The sequence below is a fragment of the Ursus arctos genome, unplaced genomic scaffold (assembly GCF_023065955.2).
Source record: "Ursus arctos isolate Adak ecotype North America unplaced genomic scaffold, UrsArc2.0 scaffold_92, whole genome shotgun sequence".
Taxonomy (NCBI): domain Eukaryota; kingdom Metazoa; phylum Chordata; class Mammalia; order Carnivora; family Ursidae; genus Ursus; species Ursus arctos.
In genome coordinates, this window is record NW_026623114.1 from 44565 (window position 1) to 70028 (window position 25464).

Consider the following 25464-nt stretch of genomic DNA (forward strand, 5'->3'; position numbering starts at 1 on the left):
TTCCCTACGTGGGACACCACTCCCCCAATTTCTTAGATGGTATCCCACCTATGCCTGTGGACTTCCGCAAGAAGTCCGCTGGAAAAATCCCTATCGCACAGGCAAGACACAGACCATCCCTGACGGGCACAACGGCTTCTCCGGGGTCCCAAACAGGGAAGATGGAGACTTGCGTCAGAGCCCGGGGTGTTTCTAAGCTGGGGCCCTGGCTGCACCCAGACCTTCCCTAGGGCCTGCGGAGAGGGTTGTGTTGGTGTCACCGGGTACGCATGTGGCATGGCACGCAGAAAGGGGATGAGCAGTCGGCAGCCCAGAGCACTGTTTGTGTAGGTGCTAGTCCAGGTGTGGACTCGGGGAGGGGATCCCAGGAAGTGAAGTCACTTCCCTGATAACCGACCCCCACAGAACTTGGAACCCTGGTCACCAGGCACCCACATTCTAGTGCGGTCCCGTATCAGGCTCACTTGGCCAGAGACATTCGATAGCGAAAGATGTTCTCTTGCTGCGTGCCCATTTTCCGGGGCTCTGGCTTCCAGAAACCCCGGGCTGAGGGACTTTTCACCTGCTGCAGACACTGGCTCAACCCGCGCCCCCGACGCCGCAGGGCCTTTGCCAGGAGGTGCCGGAAGGTAATACTGAGCGGCCTAGGCCAGGCCAGGCCAGGCCAGGCCAGGCCACCTCTCCGAGCCATCCCTGGGCAGCCCCATCCCCCCAGTTTCAGGGAAAGAGGGGTATGTGGGGGAGGTCCCGCCCTGGGCTGGAGGAGGTTGCAGGGCAGTGGATACCCTGGGGATGCCTTCATGCTCACACCGATGCCACGGTGGGCAGGGTGGAAAGAGGATTCCTGAGGTGCCTCTCACCAGGGCCAGAGTGAATCCAAGGCCCTCGAGCTGTGTCACTTTTCTCTCCATGGTGGAGCTGCGTGCATCCTGGGGTGTGGTGGGCCTGCAAGGGAGTCCCCTGGGTCTGAGGACCAGCAAAGGCAGCCAGACAGACCTCCGAGGCCTCCCGCCTGGCTGCCGGGCACTGTCTTTACAGAGCTCCACACAGGAGACAGGGCAGGAGCTGAACGATGGGATCCCCTGCCCCACCTCCTTGAAGGACAGGAAGGAGTCCCCTACTGCCAACAAAGTCCAGCGCTGGCTCAGGGTGAGTGGAGGTGCCGGAGGGACCCAGCACCCAGGGCACCGATGCGGCACAAAGGGACCCAGATCCCAGAAACCAGCCTCTGGGCTCCTCGGGGCTCCCTCCTGGACTCCTGCTCCCATGTGAACCTGGATCCCCATCTCCTCCCCAAACCTGCCGTCAGGGCCCTGCCAACGGCCTTGGCCCCATGCACAGTCCCTATCCACATATCTGTACGAATATCAGAAAAGCGACCTTAAACCACCTCTCATCCCTTGCTCGAGATCCTGCTGAGCTGGGAGACTTTTCCCCAAAGGGGCCTGGGGCTCATGGTACTATGCCTATTGCTCTGCCCTTTGGTTGTGAAGGAACCCATCCCTGGGGCCCCTCCAGGGTCCGGAGCAGGCGCCTCCTTGTGCTGCACAACATTCCAGAAGGCCCATCCGTTACCGCAGCCACTGAGCCCTTCACAGAGGCAGGACGTTCATGTGATTCCCTTCTGTTGCCAACTCACAGCGCTGCACGGAACATCCTACGTGCCCTAAAATCCCGAGCACCCCCACCCATGAAACAGTCTCTGTGTTCTCAAGCCTGACATACATCGTCAGAAATCACAGGGACGATGCCGTTAGTGCAGGGAGCGGCTGTCAATACTCCGCTAACGATCTGACCTGAGATACCGACGTCCATTCACACACCCCCCACCTCACATCCCCGTATTGTTGCCATTCTCCTTTTTCCCTAAAGAGATTGCACGAGTTATGTTTTTGAGAGACAGACAGAGACAGAGACAGAGACAGAGACGGGGGTTGGAGACACAGAGGGAGAGACAGGATCCTCAAGCAGACCCTGCCCTAAGTGCGAAGCCTGACGACGGACTCGATCTCAGGACGCGCGCATCAGGAGCTCAGCCGAAACCAAGAGGCGGACCCTGAACCCACGGAACCAGCCAGGCACCTTGCTCCTTTTGTCTACTGTGGGCCCTCCTGTCCCACCTCTTTGCCTACGTCACCGAGAGCCTGGGGGTTTGCTCTGGGCTCCAACCCCCAACCCTCCTGGTGACCGCAGTGAAGACCGCATGTCTCCCCTGTCCCACCTCAGGCTAGAAAGGCCTCAACCGTGAAGAGCAATGGGACCTGCGTGGTGCGGCCCCAACGGGCAGAGCTGCTGAAGAAGCGAGTAGAACACCTGCTGCCCGCCTTCCTAGACGGAGACCTCAGCTACGTCTCCATGTTCCTGGCCACATACAGAGCTTATGCTACCACCCAGGAGGTGCTGGACCAGCTGGTGACAAGGTGAGCACCCTGCCCCTCCACAGCCCAGTGGGATTTGCCCACCTCCTGCCTGGGAGTCTGGGGAATGCCACCCAACTTCGCGGAGCCTCAGTGGGCTCCTCGGACTGGGGCAGAGTTATTACAGGGACTCAGTGGGGTCCTGGAGGGTAAGGACACCTGGGCGCCTGGCCCTGTGGAAAGGTCCTCTACGGGGGCTGTGGTCGTGCTCGTGGATCATCGTCCCGCTCCCCATGAAGAAGCCTCTGCCTCAGCCCTCACCGTCACCACGGTCTTGAGCTGGGCTCTTTTCCCCTTGGAAAAGGACATCTGACACTCCATCTGGGGTCTGTGTCCTGGGTGAGACCAGAGCAGGCATGCCCGGGCATGAGCAGGGGGCCCCAGGCCCACTCAGCTCTCTGGGATGGGGCTGGTGGGGGCCCTTTCATTCATCGAGCATAAAGGATGGATGCCCTTCTAGGTGCAGACCTGCAGACGCTTCCCTGGGCGCTGACTGTGATCCCACGCACACAGCAGACAGCACCCGGGAGCACCCCAGGGCTCCATTCTAGTCGGCAGTCAGACAGTGACACTAGATACGATGAGAGGGAGGGTTCACAGGGCATTTCATGCGATCCCCCCACCACCCCTCCGGCCTCCTCTAGCTACGGATGCGTCCTCTCTTCCTGGGACGAGATCGGCGGAGACCAGGAGCAGCGGGGCACGTGAGTGAGCTTTGGCTAATGCACAGGGCCCTTCCTTCTTCGAGAGGGCAGCGAGGGGACTGTGATCTGGGGGCTGCTGGACCCTCATCCCACACATCTGCCATTCCTGTGAGAGGGTCCAGGTCTGAGGGCTGCTTCTGCAGAAGAGGAAAGGGGGCCTGGAGAGCCCTGGGTGGGGTGTGGGCACTGTGGGAGAGCAGAGCGGGCTGGAGGGCCGCCTCAGCCCCTAACAGAGTCATTCCCCATCCCCGCCGCCTCTCAGCCCTGTCTCTACCCTAATCCTGGGACCCAGAACAAAGGGCGTGGCTTCCACACATCTGGTGGAACGTCGACACTGGGTGCTCAGCAGGTACTCAGGAGACCCAGGGAGGGCTCGGGGACTGGACGTCCCCCAGCCAGTGGGAGATTAGTGTCCACGCAAGGACACCCTCTCCTGGCACCTACTGAACGAGGCAGCACGTAGGCACGGGAGGGGAAGTGGGCGGTATCGGGAGGGTCCTGGGAAGGCCAGGGATGGGACAGAGTCCCTTAGTTCCCTCCTTGATTGGATAGTCATAGCAATGACCACGCCAGACACGCCACCCCTCCCTGCCCACATGCAGTGCAAGTCACGCGGCAAGTGGGCAGGGAGACTGAGCAGGGTGTCCAGCTTCCGCTTGGAGGACAGAAATGGTCACACCAGGGGTCAAGGACTCCCACTCACAGAGGCTTTGGGCCAGCCCCTCCTCAGTGACCAGGCCTGCCTCAGGCAGCTCTGCCACATCACAGGTGGACATGGAGTAGGAATGGGCTCTGACAGCCAGGAGCCGGGGACCCAGGGGCCCAGGTTCCGACAGGGGCTCCCTGGGGCATCCGCGTGGGAGGTGCCCTGTCCTCTGACTCCTCTGCCCACCTGTCTGTCCCCAGGGTCATCTCCTCCATCCTGGGCACCTGGCTGGACCACTACCCTGAAGATTTCTTCCAGCCCCCGGAATTTCCCTGCCTAAAGACACTACTGGCATACGTAGGGTTCCTCGTGCCAGGCTCAGACCTGGAGCAACGTGCCTGGCTCCTCCTCTCTCGGCTGCGACACCTCGAGCCCGCTGAGCCGGAGGCTGGGGGTGAGGAGGACTGGGGGTGACTGATGGAGGCCTGTGGAGGGGAGAGAGTGGGCCACACAGAGCAAGCCTCCACAGACTGCAGTGTGGCTGGGAGCAAGGAGTGGTCTCAGATCACTGTCCCCATGGGCTACAGTTTGGGGAGACCACCCAGGGATGGGTTCTTAGACAATACTGAGTGGTGGGCAAAGTTGCCTTCATTTGGAAGGGACATGGAAAGACAATCATGATGACCATACTTTCTCTTCTTGGAGCGACAGCAGCAGCCCCACAGCGAGATCCGCAACCGCGCCGAAAGCTAGTCCCAGCTCCCACTGTGGTGCCTGATGCAGCTTCAGAGCCTGAGCTGGAAAATCCCATCACTGCTGCTGGAGCTCAGCAACTCAAAAGAGCAGGGACGTCATCTGTCGTGTCGGGCCCAGTGCAGCTGGTGGTCAGAGCTCTGATCCACCGTGAGGACGTCCAAGAGTCACCTGCACCCTTGGAAAGCCAGGAGCCTCAGCAGGCCCCAGCACCAGCCACGGAGGTCCCTGAAGAGCCCGAGATGACACCTCCCACGTCAGAGCCACGGCAGGATATACTCCCAGCTCTGACTCTCTGTCGGGAGCTACAAGAGTCACCTGCACCTTTGGAAAGCCTGGAGCCCGAGCAGGCTCCAGCACTACCTATGGAGGTCCCTGAGGGGACCCTGATGCCACCTGCCCTGTCGGAGACGGCGCAGGACATACTCACTGCTCTGACTCCCTCTCAGGAGCTCCAGGAGCCACGTCCGGCCTTGGCAGCGCCGGAGCCCGAGCAGCCTGCAGCACCACCTTCGGAGGTCCCTGAAGAGCCCCTTAGGCCGCGTCCCATGTCACAGCCAACAGAGGATATACTCCCAGCTCTGACTCCCTATCAGGAGCTTGAAGACCCACCTGCACCTTTCGCAGCCCCAGCGCCCACGCACGCTGCAGCACTAGCTCTGGAGGTCCCTGAAGGGTCCCTTATGCCACTTGCCATGTCAGAGGAAGCGGAGGATACACTCACAGCTCTGACGAACGGTCATGAGCTGCAAGAGCCACTGGCATCTATGGCAGCCCCAGAGCCCGAGCAGGCTCCTGCTCCAGCTATGGAGGTCCCTGAAGGGCCCCTGATGCCACCTGCCCTGTCAGAGCCGGCGCAGGACATACTCACAGCTCTGACTCCCTGTCAGAAGCTCCAAGAGCCACCTGCGCCCTTGGCAGCCCCGGAGCCCGAGGAGGCTGCAGTCCTAGCTATGGAGGTCCCTCAAGAGCCCCTCAGGCCACGTGACATGTCAGACCCAGCGGAGGATATACTCACAGCTCTGACTCTCTGTCAGGTGCTAGAAAGGTCACCTGCACCTTTGACAGTGCGGGAATCTGAGCAGGCTCCGGCACCAGCCATGGAGGTCCCTGAAGAGCCCGTGATGACACCTGCCATTTCAGAGCCACGGCAGGATATACTCCCAGCTCTGACTCTCTGTCGGGAGCTACAAGAGTCACCTGCACCTTTGGAAAGCCTGGAGCCCGAGCAGGCTCCAGCACTACCTATGGAGGTCCCTGAGGGGACCCTGATGCCACCTGCCCTGTTGGAGACGGCGCAGGACATACTCACTGCTCTGACTCCCTCTCAGGAGCTCCAGGAGCCACGTCCGGCCTTGGCAGCTTCGGAGCCCGAGCAGCCTGCAGCACCACCTTCGGAGGTCCCTGAAGAGCCCCTTAGGCCGCGTCCCATGTCACAGCCAACAGAGGATATACTCCCAGCTCTGACTCCCTGTCAGGAGCTTGAGGACCGCCCTGTACTTTTCGCAGCCCCAGCATCCGCGCACGCTGCAGCACTAGCTACGGAGGTCCCTGAAGGGCCCCTGATGCCACTTGCCATGTCTGAGCCACCGGAGGATGTACACAGCACTCTGACCCCCTGTCAGCAGCTCCAAGAGCCACCTCCGGCCTTGGCTGCGCCGGAGCCCGAGAAGCCTGCAGCACCAGATTCGGAGGTCCCTGAAGAGCCCCTTAGGCCGCGTCCCATGTCACAGCCAACAGAGGATATACTCCCAGCTCTGACTCCCTATCAGGAGCTTGAAGACCCACCTGCACCTTTCGCAGCCCCAGCGCCCACGCACGCTGCAGCACAAGCTCTGGAGGTCCCTGAAGGGTCCCTTATGCCACTTGCCATGTCAGAGGAAGCGGAGGATACACTCACAGCTCTGACGAACGGTCATGAGCTGCAAGAGCCACTGGCATCTATGGCAGCCCCAGAGCCCGAGCAGGCTCCTGCTCCAGCTATGGAGGTCCCTGAAGGGCCCCTGATGCCACCTGCCCTGTCAGAGCCGGCGCAGGACATACTCACAGCTCTGACTCCCTGTCAGAAGCTCCAAGAGCCACCTGCGCCCTTGGCAGCCCCGGAGCCCGAGGAGGCTGCAGTCCTAGCTATGGAGGTCCCTCAAGAGCCCCTCAGGCCACGTGACATGTCAGACCCAGCGGAGGATATACTCACAGCTCTGACTCTCTGTCAGGTGCTAGAAAGGTCACCTGCACCTTTGACAGTGCGGGAATCTGAGCAGGCTCCGGCACCAGCCATGGAGGTCCCTGAAGAGCCCGTGATGACACCTGCCATTTCAGAGCCACGGCAGGATATACTCCCAGCTCTGACTCTCTGTCGGGAGCTACAAGAGTCACCTGCACCTTTGGAAAGCCTGGAGCCCGAGCAGGCTCCAGCACTACCTATGGAGGTCCCTGAGGGGACCCTGATGCCACCTGCCCTGTCGGAGCCGGCGCAGGACATACTCACTGCTCTGAGTCCCTGTCAGGAGCTCCAAGGGCCACCTCCGCCCTTGGCAGCACCGGAACCCGAGCAGCGTGCAGCGCCAGCTACGGAAGTCCCTGAAGAGCCCCTTGGGCCACGTCCCATATCAGAGCCAACAGAGGATATACTCAGGGCTCTGACCCTCTCTCAGGTGCAAGAAGAGTCACCTGCACCTTTGACAGTGCGGGAGCCTGAGCAGGCTCCGGCACCAGCCATGGAGGTCGCTGAAGAGCGCGTGATGACAGCTCCCATTTCAGGGCCACGGCAGGATATACTCAAAGCTCTGACAGCATGTCAGGATCTTGAAGACCCACCTGCACCTTTCGCAGCCCGAGCACCCGCGCATGCTGCAACACTAACTATGGAGGTCCCTGAAGGGCCCCTGATGCCACCTGCCCTGTCGGAGCCGGCGCAGGACATGCTCACTGCTCTGACTCCCTGTCAGGAGCTCCAAGAGCCACCTCCGCCCTTGGCAGCGCCGGAGCCCGAGCAGCCTGCAGCACCAGCTTCGGAGGTCCCTGAAGAGCCCCTTGGGCCACGTCTCATGTCACAGCCCACAGATGATATACTCCCAGCTCTGACTCCCTGTCAGGAGCTTGAAGACCGACCGGCACTTTTCGCAGCCCCGGCGCCCACGCACGCTGCAGCACCAACTATGGAGGTTCCTGAAGGGCCCCCGATGCCACTTGCCATGTCAGAGGAAGCGGAGGATACACTCACAGCTCTGACGAACGGTCATGAGCTGCAAGAGCCACTGGCATCTATGGCAGCCCCAGAGCCCGAGCAGGCTCCAGCTCCAGCTATGGAGGTCCCTGAAAGGCCCCTGATGCCACCTGCCCTGTCGAAGACGGCGCAGGAGATACAAACAGCTCTGACTCCCTGTCAGAAGCTCCAAGAGCCACCTGCGCCCTTGGCAGCCCCGGAGCCCGAGCTGGCTCCAGTCCTACCTATGCAGGTCCCTGAAGAGCCCCTTTGGCCACGTGACATGTCAGAGCCAGCGGAGGCTATACTCACAACTCGGACTCTCTGTCGGGAGCTAGAAGAGTCACCTGCACCTTTTGCAGCCCCGGCGCCCGCGCACGCTGCAGCACTAGCTCTGGAGGTCCCTGAAGGGCCCCTGATGCCACCTGCCCTGTCAGAGCCGGCGCAGGACATACTCACTGCTCTGACTCCCTGTCAGGAGCTCCAAGAGCCACCTCCGCCCTTGGCAGCACCGGAACCCGAGCAGCCTGCAGCACCAGCTACGGAGGTCCCTGAGGAGCCCCTTAGGCCACGTCCCATATCAGAGCCAACAGAGGATATACTCAGGGCGCTGACCCTCTCTCAGGTGCAAGAAGAGTCACCTGCACCTTTGACAGCGCGGGAGCCTGAGCAGGCTCCGGCACCAGCCATGGAGGTCCCTGAAGAGCGCGTGATGACAGCTCCCATTTCAGAGCCACGGCAGGATATACTCAGCGCTCTGACTCCCTGTCAGGAGCTTGAAGACCCACCTGCACCTTTGGCAGCCCCGGTGCCCGCGCACGCTGCGGCACTAACTATGGAGGTCCCTGAAGGGCCCCTGATGTCACTTGCCTTCTCAGAGCCAGCGGAGGATATACACAGAGCTCTGACTCCCTGTCAGCAGCTCCAAGAGCCACCTGCACCTTTGGCAGCCCCGGAGTCCAAGCAGGCTACAGCATCAGTTATCGGGCTTGCCGAAGGGCGCCGCCTACCAACTCTCTCAGTGGAGCATACGGCCTCGGCCCCGGCCCCGGAGCAGCAGTTCCTGCTCGCTGAATCCCCAAAGGACGGCTTCCCCTCCCCTGTCATTCCAGTGTTTCTAATTTTTGCGTTGTTCATGCACCTATTTCATAGCTTAATACATCCTGGTCTATAAATAAAGGATAAATTGAGTTTTCATGGAATTTTACTCTGATCCTTTTAAACTGTACCTCCAGGTGTCATTAGGTACACAGTGTTTCACAACCTGTCCTTCTACAATATTTCCCTCCCAGACACTCCCGTGCCACTCGTCAGATACTGCTCATTCCCTCAGCCCAGTCCCTGTAGCCACGGCTCCCCTCTCATCTCCGCCTCTGTGAGTTACTTCTTCTGGGTTTTCATGTGTGTGGGATCAGGCAGTGTGGCCTTTTTGTATCTAGCTACATAACCTATGAGTGATTCATTTTTTTTTTCAGCTTTTTTTCTCTTAAAAAACAAACAAACACAGAAAAACAAAAACAGAAACAAACAAACAAAAAAAAAACCCTTTTCACTACAAAGGAATATTGCTGATACAATACTGCGCATGTGAAGCCCCAAAATGAAATGTTTTCATGATCTGGGATAGGCTTCCCTTTTGTAAGTGTGACCCAGGAGCCAGAAATCTCTGGGTCCAGGAGACACCTTCAAAATCTTTCATTTTCCTGGATAGGCCAGGTTTCAATGATTCTAATGTGCATGTTATAAAAATATTAAGACTGCATATTAAATCTTCCTCTTTATTACAAACATATCAGGTAATTTAAAAGTTCTCTAAGGTTTCAGCCAGATTACGTTTTGGTAGCAAAAGAGTGATGTAAATATGAAGAAAGGAAGACACATTCCTTCTACCTTCTACCATGATAGCCCATAACACATGGCGTCCCTCTTCCAGTCCTTTCCCTCGGAGTGTATGGGTGAGTGAGAGCGGGGGAGGGGGTTTGCCTGTGTGGGGGACAGGGTGGGGCAGGGAGGGTTCCACAGCTGGGCTCTTGTTCGGCCTGAGGTCCCCACAGTGGACAGGCACTGCTACTCCTCTCCTGTCCCCTTCTGCATTTTCAGGGGCTACACATCATTTACTCAGCAGCACCACCTGCCCAACAACTGAGACCTCTCCAATTCTTTGAGTCTCCTCCTTAAAGTGAAGAGTACAATGTGCCGTAAATCTCTTCTGCTTTAGGGCTGTCTCCTAAAAGCACAATTTCTGGAACACACGCTAGTCCCATTGTTGGGAGTATTGGCTGCAGGGTCCTCTAGCTATACTCTCTTTCTTTCCGTGGAGCCTTGCTCGGGAAAGGAGGGTCCCCGGAGACTAGAGATGAACCCTGAAATCACGAGGAAGACAAGCCAGCACTGAGGCCACCAGGCTACCTGGGCGGGACCCGTGGAGCACGGGAGAGCCTGTCCCTACCGCCCTCATGGATCCTCCCTCCACAAGCAGCCCTGCCCCCCCACCCCACCCCCACCCCCCGTCCTGGAACACCCCTCATCCAGACCCCGTCCCGGGACACACCCCAGCCACTCCAGCCCCTCTTGCTCTAGAACTCAGCTTCTAAGTAGAGCAACCGGGTCCTGCTTCCAGGCCAGCAGAGGGGCGTCGGCCGGGCCACACTTGTCTGCTTGCTCCGGGTCCATCCTTTTTGGGCCCTCTCCTCGCAGGAAGGAACCAACCTCTCAGGGCCGCTCAGCTCAGGGAGTCACAGACATGACCTGAATGTGTTCATCCATATGTCCACTAGGTGGCAACAGCGAGAACTGCTTGAACCTCTGTGAACAGGAGGGACCTTTACTGAGGAGGCAAGAGAAGGCTAGCTGAGGAGGACAAAGCCGGAACTGACACCCCACACCCACCCCCCACCATGGGGTGGACGTGACATTCCTCAGGCACTCCCGGCTGCCCTAAAGGGCAAAGAAATAGTTCACCTATAGACACCACAATCCTGCAAGACTTAAGTCTCCCTCAGTTTCCCAACGTCTTAGCACTTTACAAGAACCAAGCCTTTCTATCAATTACTTAGCTTCCTGAAGGGAAAGTAGATACAATGAAATGTCCTTCTAATCTGCAGCCTCCAGGAAGTTCCCAACCGTCTTAATGTCCATGCCTTGCTAGAGGGCAAAACCACCTTCCCTAGACAATGGCAAGGCCTCTGTACCTTGGGAGTCTTCTTTAACATATGCAAGTATTATCTCAACCTCCCTTTTCCCTTCCCTTCCCCCAACCCCATAGTCTTATCATCAGCCACCCCTCACAAGCCGGGGCAGCAGCTCTATCTGCCACGGGTCCTGTCAGAAACCACCAGTTTTGCACCAAAGACGTCTCAAGAATTCTCTCCTGGTCGTCGGCTCCGGGTTCCACCCCACTGAACCTCACCTATATTCCACGACCTCCTCATTTCCAAAGCACACTGGGTGCTCATGGAAGCTGCAGGATGGACAGAGCCTCAACCGGCGGCTTTGGCACTGGGCATAGCCCCTCCACACCCCTCAGGCTCCTCCAGCAGTGACCCCCTGCCCCTGCCAGCCCCAATTCCCGATAACCCTCCGGTTCAGTTGTTGTGAGAGCAGTGCCTACGCTTCCTGCTCGAGACCCAAGTGAGGAGAAGGGAGAGATCCCTCTCCTCGCACGAAGTCACTTGACGGGGAGTCCACTTGATCAGAAGCTCTCCGTCTGGGAGCCCTGCAAAGGACAGGAATGCTGTGACCCTCCGCCTTCCCCCAGGAGCTTTGGTGTGGGGAGCACCGCAGACGTCTACACAACTTGGCGCACAACAGCATCACACCTCCGCGCCTACAGATGCGGGCGGCCGTTTTTATTCTCACCCTCTCAAGAGGCGGGGAAAGCCCTCTGGGAACGCAAGGCACACAGAGCAACCCGCTGACCCTGAGCCCCACCGGGCCCCCTGGCAAGGGGCAGTGCATCCCCGTCCAGGCAAAAACACCTGCGAAACAGGGCACTAGGCCCCTGCCCCCCGAAAACGAGGTGAAACAACAAGTGAACAGCAAGTTTACAGACCAAAGAGGACGGCCAAACTCCAGCGCTAGGGGAAAATAGCACCTAGAGCTCGAGGCTTTTTCTCATCATTCATTTCTCTCTCCATTCAACATTTTCCATTTCGTTGTTGTTTTTTTTTTTCTGTCTTTTTTCCCTTTCCAACTACTTTTTCTTTTTCTTTTAGCAACTCTTCATTTTTCAATCTTTTCTTAACTTTCATTTTTTACATTGACATTTGATACACATATTCTTCATTCTTGGATTCCTGTCGCTATATTCAATTTGATTTCTGTGTATATATGAGTTTGGCTTTCTTTACCATTTTGGGATTTAGTGACTTCCAACACACAGACCAACAGACACTCGGGACCAAGTGGCTCACCCTGTTTTGTCCACCCTGTGAGATCCTAATCTCTCTCTCCCCCATCCATTCTTCTCTGGGAAAAGTGACTAGAGGGAGGGATTCACGGCAAAAGAAAGAGCCAGAGGTAACCCTCTCGGCCACTGATCTAATGCATATGGTTTTAAGTAAGATGTCAGAGCTGGAACTCAGGATGACAATTATAGAGTTGCTAGCTGGGCTTGAAAAAAGTCTAAATGACACGAGAGACTCTCAGAGTGCAGAAATGAAATCGAATCAGGCCCAAATTCCAAAGGCTCTAACTGAGATGCAGTCTACATTGCATGTGGACACTCTAACGGCCAGGGTCAATGAGGCAGAAGACAGAGTCAGGGACACCAAAGACAAGCTGACGGAAAGGAAGGAAGCCGAGGAAAAGAGAGAAAGCCAACGAATGGACCATGGGTGGGGGAATCGAAAAATCAGTGATGCCACAAAAGGAAACAATATTGGAATTACTTCTGGCCCCGAGGGAGAAGACACAGAGGGACAGAAGATCTGTCTGTGTAGATCGTAGCTGAGAACTTCCCCAATCTGGGAGGGAAACGGGCATTCAAGTCCAAGAGGTAGAGAGGACTCTTCCCCAAATCCACAGGAATAGAGGAACACCCTAACATATACAGTGACGTTTGCAATTTCAGACACAAAGAGAAAATCCTGAAAGCAGCTTGAGACAAGAGGGTCTTCTAGCCACATACCTATCCACGGAGACCTGGCACACCAGAAAGGGCTGGCGTGATCGAGTCAGGGTACTAAATGAGAAAAACATGCAGCCAAGAATACTTTACCCAGCAAGGAGGCATTCCGAATAGGAGCAGAGATAAAGAGCTTCCAGGACAGAAAGGAACTCAAAGGATTTGGCCGCGAAACCACCCTGCAAGAAATAGGAAGGGGGATCCTGTAAGTGAAGAGACACTCCAAGAGTACCACAGACCAGAAAGAAACAGAGACCATCTACAGAATTAGGGACGTGACAGGTAACGCAATGGACTCATCTCCATCTGCTTTTTAGATTTTTTCTTTATCATTGGTCTGAAGCAATTTTATTGGGATGTAGGTTGATAAGGAGGGTTTTTTTCATGATCTTTATGTTTGGGGGTTTTGTTGGCTGGATTCCTGCATTCTTGAATCTCTGGGTGGAGAGGGTTCATACAATTCAGATAATAATCAGACATTACTTCTTCAAACAGTTTTTTTCTGTACCTCAGCCAATTTCTTATCTACCAGGCCACGTGAAATTGCTACAAAGCTCACACATACTCTAGTGTTTGTGTGCAGGGCGTGGTTTGCACCCTTCCTTTTCTCTGCTTTATTCTGGACAACTGCAATGATCATACATTCACGTTCTCTCTCTCTCTGTCTCTGTCTCTCTCTCTCTCTTTTTGCTATTTAGTGTCTAACGTGAAAGAAAGGCCATCTACTACATTTTTCATCTTAGACGTGCTACGGTTCAGCTCCAGAAGTTGGGTTTTCCTTGTTTTCATATTTTCTATATCTCTGTTTCACTTCATCCTTTGTGTACATTCTTACGTATATAAAACCTCTTTCTAACAGTGGTTTGAATGTCCATGTGCAATACTTCCATCGTCTTTTTCATTTCTGGGTAGGTTTCTATTGTTTAATCTTTCTCCTCAGTACGAGGTGAACTTTTCTCCTTCTTTGCATCCTGGTAATCTTTTGTTGGAAGGCAGCTATCGTGAATTTTAATTGTTAGATATTAACTATGGCTTATATTTCTACACATACCCTTGAGGATTGTTCTGATGGGGAGGTTCCTGGAAAACTATTTTATCCTTCCAGACTAGCTTTCCAAAGGTTTGTTAGGTGGTATCACAGTAGTCTTCAATGTATTTTGCTACTGTTCTGTTGGTATTCTGAGCTCTCTTTGCAATGTCCCATGAATTACGAGGTTTTCCACTCTGCCTGCTGCCGGTAGCACAGACTTTTCCTGATTGTGTGTGAAGGCTAGTGACATTTTCCTCTCTGCTTCCCCTGCGCTATTATTTTCCCCACACCACCTACGTTCCTCACACATGTGCCCTACTGCGGAATTCTATGACAACTCAAAAGTGATCCTAGATGGCTTTCTGAGGTCCTCTTTCTCTGTGCAGCTCTCCTCAGTATTCTGTACTGTAAACCACAGCCATATTGACTTCTCCAAACTTCCACCTTGCTGTCTCCAACTCATGGAAATGGCTGAGCTTCGCCTGTGTTCTACATTCCTGACCCGTAGACTAGAAATGAAATCTCTTTAGGCAGTAAGTTAGGGAAATGCAGAGTCCCTCATGTTTGTCTTCCCCCTTGCACTAGTCACTTCCCTGCATTGCCTGGAAATATATCGAAAGTGTTCTTTTGCCAGGGCGCCTGGGTGGCTCAGTTGCTTACGCCTCCGACTCGTGATCTGGACTCAGGTCACGAACTCAGGGTCTTGGGATCAAGACCAGCGTTGCGCATCACACTCAGCACAGAGTCGGCTTGAGATTCTGTCTCCCCTCTCCCTCTATCCTCCCCACCCCCCACACTCTGTCTCTCAAACCAACACAGAAAATCTTTCAAATAAAAGAAAATCAGTTACGTAAGAGACAGCCTCTGCAACAAGGGGAAGACCCCAGCAGGGTCCGTGCCTTGCCCAGAATCACAGACTGGTAAGAAGGCAGAACCAGGCCTGAACCCAGCTCTCCGAGTGTCCTTAACGGTGGGGCCGTGGCTGAACCTAGCTACTCACTGGGAGCTCGGGAAGAGGTTGTGCTTTGGAACTGGCTGTAGACCTGCACATGGTATGGGGGTGATGAGAAGAAGCATCGACATCCCAGGCAGGAGGCATCCCAGCACGTACCCGTCTGAGGAGGAGCCCAGGCCAGGGCAACCCACTGACGGCACCCCTGCCCGCAGGACACCCAGAGGAAAGGAGGGATGGCTCGTGACACACGACTGGCAGCGTCTAGGGGTAAGGGTGGGCTCAGCCCCTCTAAGCCAAGGCTCCAATGCCTTCTGCAGGGTTTGCCTTGGAAATTAGAAAGCCTAAGACCTGGGAAAGCTATTTCCCATCCACCCCTAGGTGGGACTCTCATCTTCTGGGCCTGCACAATACGAGTATTGGGGCCCACACATGTGCACAGATACACACACAACACAATAGGGACTGTGGGTGGCATCGGAGGAGCTACAGACTCAGAGAAGGTGAGAAAGGAAGAAAATGTGGTGGCAGGTATTCCCTACGTGGGACACCACTCCCCCAATTTCTTAGATGGTATCCCACCTATGCCTGTGGACTTCCGCAAGAAGTCCGCTGGAAAAATCCCTATCGCACAGGCAAGACACAGACCATCCCTGACGGGCACAACGGCTTCTCCGGGGTCCCAAACAGGGAAGATGGAGACTTGCGTCAGAGCCCGGGGTGTTTCTAAGCTGGGGCCCTGGCTGCACCCAGACCTTCCCTAGGGCCTGCGGAGAGGGTTGTGTTGGTGTCACCGGGTACGCATGTGGCATGGCACGCAGAAAGGGGATGAGCAGTCGGCAGCCCAGAGCACTGTTTGTGTAGGTGCTAGTCCAGGTGTGGACTCGGGGAGGGGATCCCAGGAAGTGAAGTCACTTCCCTGATAACCGACCCCCACAGAACTTGGAACCCTGGTCACCAGGCACCCACATTCTAGTGCGGTCCCGTATCAGGCTCACTTGGCCAGAGACATTCGATAGCGAAAGATGTTCTCTTGCTGCGTGCCCATTTTCCGGGGCTCTGGCTTCCAGAAACCCCGGGCTGAGGGACTTTTCACCTGCTGCAGACACTGGCTCAACCCGCGCCCCCGACGCCGCAGGGCCTTTGCCAGGAGGTGCCGGAAGGTAATACTGAGCGGCCTAGGCCAGGCCAGGCCAGGCCAGGCCAGGCCACCTCTCCGAGCCATCCCTGGGCAGCCCCATCCCCCCAGTTTCAGGGAAAGAGGGGTATGTGGGGGAGGTCCCGCCCTGGGCTGGAGGAGGTTGCAGGGCAGTGGATACCCTGGGGATGCCTTCATGCTCACACCGATGCCACGGTGGGCAGGGTGGAAAGAGGATTCCTGAGGTGCCTCTCACCAGGGCCAGAGTGAATCCAAGGCCCTCGAGCTGTGTCACTTTTCTCTCCATGGTGGAGCTGCGTGCATCCTGGGGTGTGGTGGGCCTGCAAGGGAGTCCCCTGGGTCTGAGGACCAGCAAAGGCAGCCAGACAGACCTCCGAGGCCTCCCGCCTGGCTGCCGGGCACTGTCTTTACAGAGCTCCACACAGGAGACAGGGCAGGAGCTGAACGATGGGATCCCCTGCCCCACCTCCTTGAAGGACAGGAAGGAGTCCCCTACTGCCAACAAAGTCCAGCGCTGGCTCAGGGTGAGTGGAGGTGCCGGAGGGACCCAGCACCCAGGGCACCGATGCGGCACAAAGGGACCCAGATCCCAGAAACCAGCCTCTGGGCTCCTCGGGGCTCCCTCCTGGACTCCTGCTCCCATGTGAACCTGGATCCCCATCTCCTCCCCAAACCTGCCGTCAGGGCCCTGCCAACGGCCTTGGCCCCATGCACAGTCCCTATCCACATATCTGTACGAATATCAGAAAAGCGACCTTAAACCACCTCTCATCCCTTGCTCGAGATCCTGCTGAGCTGGGAGACTTTTCCCCAAAGGGGCCTGGGGCTCATGGTACTATGCCTATTGCTCTGCCCTTTGGTTGTGAAGGAACCCATCCCTGGGGCCCCTCCAGGGTCCGGAGCAGGCGCCTCCTTGTGCTGCACAACATTCCAGAAGGCCCATCCGTTACCGCAGCCACTGAGCCCTTCACAGAGGCAGGACGTTCATGTGATTCCCTTCTGTTGCCAACTCACAGCGCTGCACGGAACATCCTACGTGCCCTAAAATCCCGAGCACCCCCACCCATGAAACAGTCTCTGTGTTCTCAAGCCTGACATACATCGTCAGAAATCACAGGGACGATGCCGTTAGTGCAGGGAGCGGCTGTCAATACTCCGCTAACGATCTGACCTGAGATACCGACGTCCATTCACACACCCCCCACCTCACATCCCCGTATTGTTGCCATTCTCCTTTTTCCCTAAAGAGATTGCACGAGTTATGTTTTTGAGAGACAGACAGAGACAGAGACAGAGACAGAGACGGGGGTTGGAGACACAGAGGGAGAGACAGGATCCTCAAGCAGACCCTGCCCTAAGTGCGAAGCCTGACGACGGACTCGATCTCAGGACGCGCGCATCAGGAGCTCAGCCGAAACCAAGAGGCGGACCCTGAACCCACGGAACCAGCCAGGCACCTTGCTCCTTTTGTCTACTGTGGGCCCTCCTGTCCCACCTCTTTGCCTACGTCACCGAGAGCCTGGGGGTTTGCTCTGGGCTCCAACCCCCAACCCTCCTGGTGACCGCAGTGAAGACCGCATGTCTCCCCTGTCCCACCTCAGGCTAGAAAGGCCTCAACCGTGAAGAGCAATGGGAGCTGCGTGGTGCGGCCCCAACGGGCAGAGCTGCTGAAGAAGCGAGTAGAACACCTGCTGCCCGCCTTCCTAGACGGAGACCTCAGCTACGTCTCCATGTTCCTGGCCACATACAGAGCTTATGCTACCACCCAGGAGGTGCTGGACCAGCTGGTGACAAGGTGAGCACCCTGCCCCTCCACAGCCCAGTGGGATTTGCCCACCTCCTGCCTGGGAGTCTGGGGAATGCCACCCAACTTCGCGGAGCCTCAGTGGGCTCCTCGGACTGGGGCAGAGTTATTACAGGGACTCAGTGGGGTCCTGGAGGGTAAGGACACCTGGGCGCCTGGCCCTGTGGAAAGGTCCTCTACGGGGGCTGTGGTCGTGCTCGTGGATCATCGTCCCGCTCCCCATGAAGAAGCCTCTGCCTCAGCCCTCACCGTCACCACGGTCTTGAGCTGGGCTCTTTTCCCCTTGGAAAAGGACATCTGACACTCCATCTGGGGTCTGTGTCCTGGGTGAGACCAGAGCAGGCATGCCCGGGCATGAGCAGGGGGCCCCAGGCCCACTCAGCTCTCTGGGATGGGGCTGGTGGGGGCCCTTTCATTCATCGAGCATAAAGGATGGATGCCCTTCTAGGTGCAGACCTGCAGACGCTTCCCTGGGCGCTGACTGTGATCCCACGCACACAGCAGACAGCACCCGGGAGCACCCCAGGGCTCCATTCTAGTCGGCAGTCAGACAGTGACACTAGATACGATGAGAGGGAGGGTTCACAGGGCATTTCATGCGATCCCCCCACCACCCCTCCGGCCTCCTCTAGCTACGGATGCGTCCTCTCTTCCTGGGACGAGATCGGCGGAGACCAGGAGCAGCGGGGCACGTGAGTGAGCTTTGGCTAATGCACAGGGCCCTTCCTTCTTCGAGAGGGCAGCGAGGGGACTGTGATCTGGGGGCTGCTGGACCCTCATCCCACACATCTGCCATTCCTGTGAGAGGGTCCAGGTCTGAGGGCTGCTTCTGCAGAAGAGGAAAGGGGGCCTGGAGAGCCCTGGGTGGGGTGTGGGCACTGTGGGAGAGCAGAGCGGGCTGGAGGGCCGCCTCAGCCCCTAACAGAGTCATTCCCCATCCCCGCCGCCTCTCAGCCCTGTCTCTACCCTAATCCTGGGACCCAGAACAAAGGGCGTGGCTTCCACACATCTGGTGGAACGTCGACACTGGGTGCTCAGCAGGTACTCAGGAGACCCAGGGAGGGCTCGGGGACTGGACGTCCCCCAGCCAGTGGGAGATTAGTGTCCACGCAAGGACACCCTCTCCTGGCACCTACTGAACGAGGCAGCACGTAGGCACGGGAGGGGAAGTGGGCGGTATCGGGAGGGTCCTGGGAAGGCCAGGGATGGGACAGAGTCCCTTAGTTCCCTCCTTGATTGGATAGTCATAGCAATGACCACGCCAGACACGCCACCCCTCCCTGCCCACATGCAGTGCAAGTCACGCGGCAAGTGGGCAGGGAGACTGAGCAGGGTGTCCAGCTTCCGCTTGGAGGACAGAAATGGTCACACCAGGGGTCAAGGACTCCCACTCACAGAGGCTTTGGGCCAGCCCCTCCTCAGTGACCAGGCCTGCCTCAGGCAGCTCTGCCACATCACAGGTGGACATGGAGTAGGAATGGGCTCTGACAGCCAGGAGCCGGGGACCCAGGGGCCCAGGTTCCGACAGGGGCTCCCTGGGGCATCCGCGTGGGAGGTGCCCTGTCCTCTGACTCCTCTGCCCACCTGTCTCTCCCCAGGGTCATCTCCTCCATCCTGGGCACCTGGCTGGACCACTACCCTGAAGATTTCTTCCAGCCCCCGGAATTTCCCTGCCTAAAGACACTACTGGCATACGTAGGGTTCCTCGTGCCAGGCTCAGACCTGGAGCAACGTGCCTGGCTCCTCCTCTCTCGGCTGCGACACCTCGAGCCCGCTGAGCCGGAGGCTGGGGGTGAGGAGGACTGGGGGTGACTGATGGAGGCCTGTGGAGGGGAGAGAGTGGGCCACACAGAGCAAGCCTCCACAGACTGCAGTGTGGCTGGGAGCAAGGAGTGGTCTCAGATCACTGTCCCCATGGGCTACAGTTTGGGGAGACCACCCAGGGATGGGTTCTTAGACAATACTGAGTGGTGGGCAAAGTTGCCTTCATTTGGAAGGGACATGGAAAGACAATCATGATGACCATACTTTCTCTTCTTGGAGCGACAGCAGCAGCCCCACAGCGAGATCCGCAACCGCGCCGAAAGCTAGTCCCAGCTCCCACTGTGGTGCCTGATGCAGCTTCAGAGCCTGAGCTGGAAAATCCCATCACTGCTGCTGGAGCTCAGCAACTCAAAAGAGCAGGGACGTCATCTGTCGTGTCGGGCCCAGTGCAGCTGGTGGTCAGAGCTCTGATCCACCGTGAGGACGTCCAAGAGTCACCTGCACCCTTGGAAAGCCAGGAGCCTCAGCAGGCCCCAGCACCAGCCACGGAGGTCCCTGAAGAGCCCGAGATGACACCTCCCACGTCAGAGCCACGGCAGGATATACTCCCAGCTCTGACTCTCTGTCGGGAGCTACAAGAGTCACCTGCACCTTTGGAAAGCCTGGAGCCCGAGCAGGCTCCAGCACTACCTATGGAGGTCCCTGAGGGGACCCTGATGCCACCTGCCCTGTCGGAGACGGCGCAGGACATACTCACTGCTCTGACTCCCTCTCAGGAGCTCCAGGAGCCACGTCCGGCCTTGGCAGCGCCGGAGCCCGAGCAGCCTGCAGCACCACCTTCGGAGGTCCCTGAAGAGCCCCTTAGGCCGCGTCCCATGTCACAGCCAACAGAGGATATACTCCCAGCTCTGACTCCCTATCAGGAGCTTGAAGACCCACCTGCACCTTTCGCAGCCCCAGCGCCCACGCACGCTGCAGCACTAGCTCTGGAGGTCCCTGAAGGGTCCCTTATGCCACTTGCCATGTCAGAGGAAGCGGAGGATACAGTCACAGCTCTGACGAACGGTCATGAGCTGCAAGAGCCACTGGCATCTATGGCAGCCCCAGAGCCCGAGCAGGCTCCTGCTCCAGCTATGGAGGTCCCTGAAGGGCCCCTGATGCCACCTGCCCTGTCAGAGCCGGCGCAGGACATACTCACAGCTCTGACTCCCTGTCAGAAGCTCCAAGAGCCACCTGCGCCCTTGGCAGCCCCGGAGCCCGAGGAGGCTGCAGTCCTAGCTATGGAGGTCCCTCAAGAGCCCCTCAGGCCACGTGACATGTCAGACCCAGCGGAGGATATACTCACAGCTCTGACTCTCTGTCAGGTGCTAGAAAGGTCACCTGCACCTTTGACAGTGCGGGAATCTGAGCAGGCTCCGGCACCAGCCATGGAGGTCCCTGAAGAGCCCGTGATGACACCTGCCATTTCAGAGCCACGGCAGGATATACTCCCAGCTCTGACTCTCTGTCGGGAGCTACAAGAGTCACCTGCACCTTTGGAAAGCCTGGAGCCCGAGCAGGCTCCAGCACTACCTATGGAGGTCCCTGAGGGGACCCTGATGCCACCTGCCCTGTCGGAGACGGCGCAGGACATACTCACTGCTCTGACTCCCTCTCAGGAGCTCCAGGAGCCACGTCCGGCCTTGGCAGCGCCGGAGCCCGAGCAGCCTGCAGCACCACCTTCGGAGGTCCCTGAAGAGCCCCTTAGGCCGCGTCCCATGTCACAGCCAACAGAGGATATACTCCCAGCTCTGACTCCCTGTCAGGAGCTTGAGGACCGCCCTGTACTTTTCGCAGCCCCAGCATCCGCGCACGCTGCAGCACTAGCTACGGAGGTCCCTGAAGGGCCCCTGATGCCACTTGCCATGTCTGAGCCACCGGAGGATGTACACAGCACTCTGACCCCCTGTCAGCAGCTCCAAGAGCCACCTCCGGCCTTGGCTGCGCCGGAGCCCGAGAAGCCTGCAGCACCAGATTCGGAGGTCCCTGAAGAGCCCCGTAGGCCACGTCTCACGTCACAGCCAACAGATGATACACTCACAGCTCTGACTCCCTGTGAAGAGCTTGAAGACCGGCCTGCACTTTTCGCAGCCCCGGCGCCCACACACGCTGCAGCACCAACTATGGAGGTCCCTGAAGGGCCCCTGATGCCACCTGCCCTGTCGGAGCCGGCGCAGGACATACTCACTGCTCTGAGTCCCTGTCAGGAGCTCCAAGGGCCACCTCCGCCCTTGGCAGCACCGGAACCCGAGCAGCGTGCAGCGCCAGCTACGGAAGTCCCTGAAGAGCCCCTTGGGCCACGTCCCATATCAGAGCCAACAGAGGATATACTCAGGGCTCTGACCCTCTCTCAGGTGCAAGAAGAGTCACCTGCACCTTTGACAGTGCGGGAGCCTGAGCAGGCTCCGGCACCAGCCATGGAGGTCGCTGAAGAGCGCGTGATGACAGCTCCCATTTCAGGGCCACGGCAGGATATACTCAAAGCTCTGACAGCATGTCAGGATCTTGAAGACCCACCTGCACCTTTCGCAGCCCGAGCACCCGCGCATGCTGCAACACTAACTATGGAGGTCCCTGAAGGGCCCCTGATGCCACCTGCCCTGTCGGAGCCGGCGCAGGACATGCTCACTGCTCTGACTCCCTGTCAGGAGCTCCAAGAGCCACCTCCGCCCTTGGCAGCGCCGGAGCCCGAGCAGCCTGCAGCACCAGCTTCGGAGGTCCCTGAAGAGCCCCTTGGGCCACGTCTCATGTCACAGCCCACAGATGATATACTCCCAGCTCTGACTCCCTGTCAGGAGCTTGAAGACCGACCGGCACTTTTCGCAGCCCCGGCGCCCACGCACGCTGCAGCACCAACTATGGAGGTTCCTGAAGGGCCCCCGATGCCACTTGCCATGTCAGAGGAAGCGGAGGATACACTCACAGCTCTGACGAACGGTCATGAGCTGCAAGAGCCACTGGCATCTATGGCAGCCCCAGAGCCCGAGCAGGCTCCAGCTCCAGCTATGGAGGTCCCTGAAAGGCCCCTGATGCCACCTGCCCTGTCGAAGACGGCGCAGGAGATACAAACAGCTCTGACTCCCTGTCAGAAGCTCCAAGAGCCACCTGCGCCCTTGGCAGCCCCGGAGCCCGAGCTGGCTCCAGTCCTACCTATGCAGGTCCCTGAAGAGCCCCTTTGGCCACGTGACATGTCAGAGCCAGCGGAGGCTATACTCACAACTCGGACTCTCTGTCGGGAGCTAGAAGAGTCACCTGCACCTTTTGCAGCCCCGGCGCCCGCGCACGCTGCAGCACTAGCTCTGGAGGCCCCTGAAGGGCCCCTGATGCCACCTGCCCTGTCAGAGCCGGCGCAGGACATACTCACTGCTCTGACTCCCTGTCAGGAGCTCCAAGAGCCACCTCCGCCCTTGGCAGCACCGGAACCCGAGCAGCCTGCAGCACCAGCTACGGAGGTCCCTGAGGAGCCCCTTAGGCCACGTCCCATATCAGAGCCAACAGAGGATATACTCAGGGCGCTGACCCTCTCTCAGGTGCAAGAAGTGTCACCTGCACCTTTGACAGCGCGGGAGCCTGAGCAGGCTCCGGCACCAGCCATGGAGGTCCCTGAAGAGCGCGTGATGACAGCTCCCATTTCAGAGCCACGGCAGGATATACTCAGCGCTCTGACTCCCTGTCAGGAGCTTGAAGACCCACCTGCACCTTTGGCAGCCCCGGTGCCCGCGCACGCTGCGGCACTAACTATGGAGGTCCCTGAAGGGCCCCTGATGTCACTTGCCTTCTCAGAGCCAGCGGAGGATATACACAGAGCTCTGACTCCCTGTCAGCAGCTCCAAGAGCCACCTGCACCTTTGGCAGCCCCGGAGTCCAAGCAGGCTACAGCATCAGTTATCGGGCTTGCCGAAGGGCGCCGCCTACCAACTCTCTCAGTGGAGCATACGGCCTCGGCCCCGGCCCCGGAGCAGCAGTTCCTGCTCGCTGAATCCCCAAAGGACGGCTTCCCCTCCCCTGTCATTCCAGTGTTTCTAATTTTTGCGTTGTTCATGCACCTATTTCATAGCTTAATACATCCTGGTCTATAAATAAAGGATAAATTGAGTTTTCATGGAATTTTACTCTGATCCTTTTAAACTGTACCTCCAGGTGTCATTAGGTACACAGTGTTTCACAACCTGTCCTTCTACAATATTTCCCTCCCAGACACTCCCGTGCCACTCGTCAGATACTGCTCATTCCCTCAGCCCAGTCCCTGTAGCCACGGCTCCCCTCTCATCTCCGCCTCTGTGAGTTACTTCTTCTGGGTTTTCATGTGTGTGGGATCAGGCAGTGTGGCCTTTTTGTATCTAGCTACGTAACCTATGAGTGATTCATTTTTTTTTTCAGCTTTTTTTCTCTTAAAAAACAAACAAACACAGAAAAACAAAAACAGAAACAAACAAACAAAAAAAAAAACCCTTTTCACTACAAAGGAATATTGCTGATACAATACTGCGCATGTGAAGCCCCAAAATGAAATGTTTTCATGATCTGGGATAGGCTTCCCTTTTGTAAGTGTGACCCAGGAGCCAGAAATCTCTGGGTCCAGGAGACACCTTCAAAATCTTTCATTTTCCTGGATAGGCCAGGTTTCAATGATTCTAATGTGCATGTTATAAAAATATTAAGACTGCATATTAAATCTTCCTCTTTATTACAAACATATCAGGTAATTTAAAAGTTCTCTAAGGTTTCAGCCAGATTACGTTTTGGTAGCAAAAGAGTGATGTAAATATGAAGAAAGGAAGACACATTCCTTCTACCTTCTACCATGATAGCCCATAACACATGGCGTCCCTCTTCCAGTCCTTTCCCTCGGAGTGTATGGGTGAGTGAGAGCGGGGGAGGGGGTTTGCCTGTGTGGGGGACAGGGTGGGGCAGGGAGGGTTCCACAGCTGGGCTCTTGTTCGGCCTGAGGTCCCCACAGTGGACAGGCACTGCTACTCCTCTCCTGTCCCCTTCTGCATTTTCAGGGGCTACACATCATTTACTCAGCAGCACCACCTGCCCAACAACTGAGACCTCTCCAATTCTTTGAGTCTCCTCCTTAAAGTGAAGAGTACAATGTGCCGTAAATCTCTTCTGCTTTAGGGCTGTCTCCTAAAAGCACAATTTCTGGAACACACGCTAGTCCCATTGTTGGGAGTATTGGCTGCAGGGTCCTCTAGCTATACTCTCTTTCTTTCCGTGGAGCCTTGCTCGGGAAAGGAGGGTCCCCGGAGACTAGAGATGAACCCTGAAATCACGAGGAAGACAAGCCAGCACTGAGGCCACCAGGCTACCTGGGCGGGACCCGTGGAGCACGGGAGAGCCTGTCCCTACCGCCCTCATGGATCCTCCCTCCACAAGCAGCCCTGCCCCCCCACCCCACCCCCACCCCCCGTCCTGGAACACCCCTCATCCAGACCCCGTCCCGGGACACACCCCAGCCACTCCAGCCCCTCTTGCTCTAGAACTCAGCTTCTAAGTAGAGCAACCGGGTCCTGCTTCCAGGCCAGCAGAGGGGCGTCGGCCGGGCCACACTTGTCTGCTTGCTCCGGGTCCATCCTTTTTGGGCCCTCTCCTCGCAGGAAGGAACCAACCTCTCAGGGCCGCTCAGCTCAGGGAGTCACAGACATGACCTGAATGTGTTCATCCATATGTCCACTAGGTGGCAACAGCGAGAACTGCTTGAACCTCTGTGAACAGGAGGGACCTTTACTGAGGAGGCAAGAGAAGGCTAGCTGAGGAGGACAAAGCCGGAACTGACACCCCACACCCACCCCCCACCATGGGGTGGACGTGACATTCCTCAGGCACTCCCGGCTGCCCTAAAGGGCAAAGAAATAGTTCA

At 57.3% G+C, this 25464-nt stretch overlaps 1 long non-coding RNA gene across 1 annotated transcript in view; it reads right to left on the bottom strand.

The window, feature by feature from the left end:
• Nucleotides 1–25464, bottom strand: part of LOC130543282 (uncharacterized) — a 116157-nt gene that overhangs the window by 42382 nt on the left and 48311 nt on the right. Inside the window, exon 5 of the long non-coding RNA XR_008958514.1 lies at nt 12944–13029. This is a non-coding gene — a long non-coding RNA (uncharacterized LOC130543282). The remainder of the gene's footprint in view (nt 1–12943; nt 13030–25464) is intronic.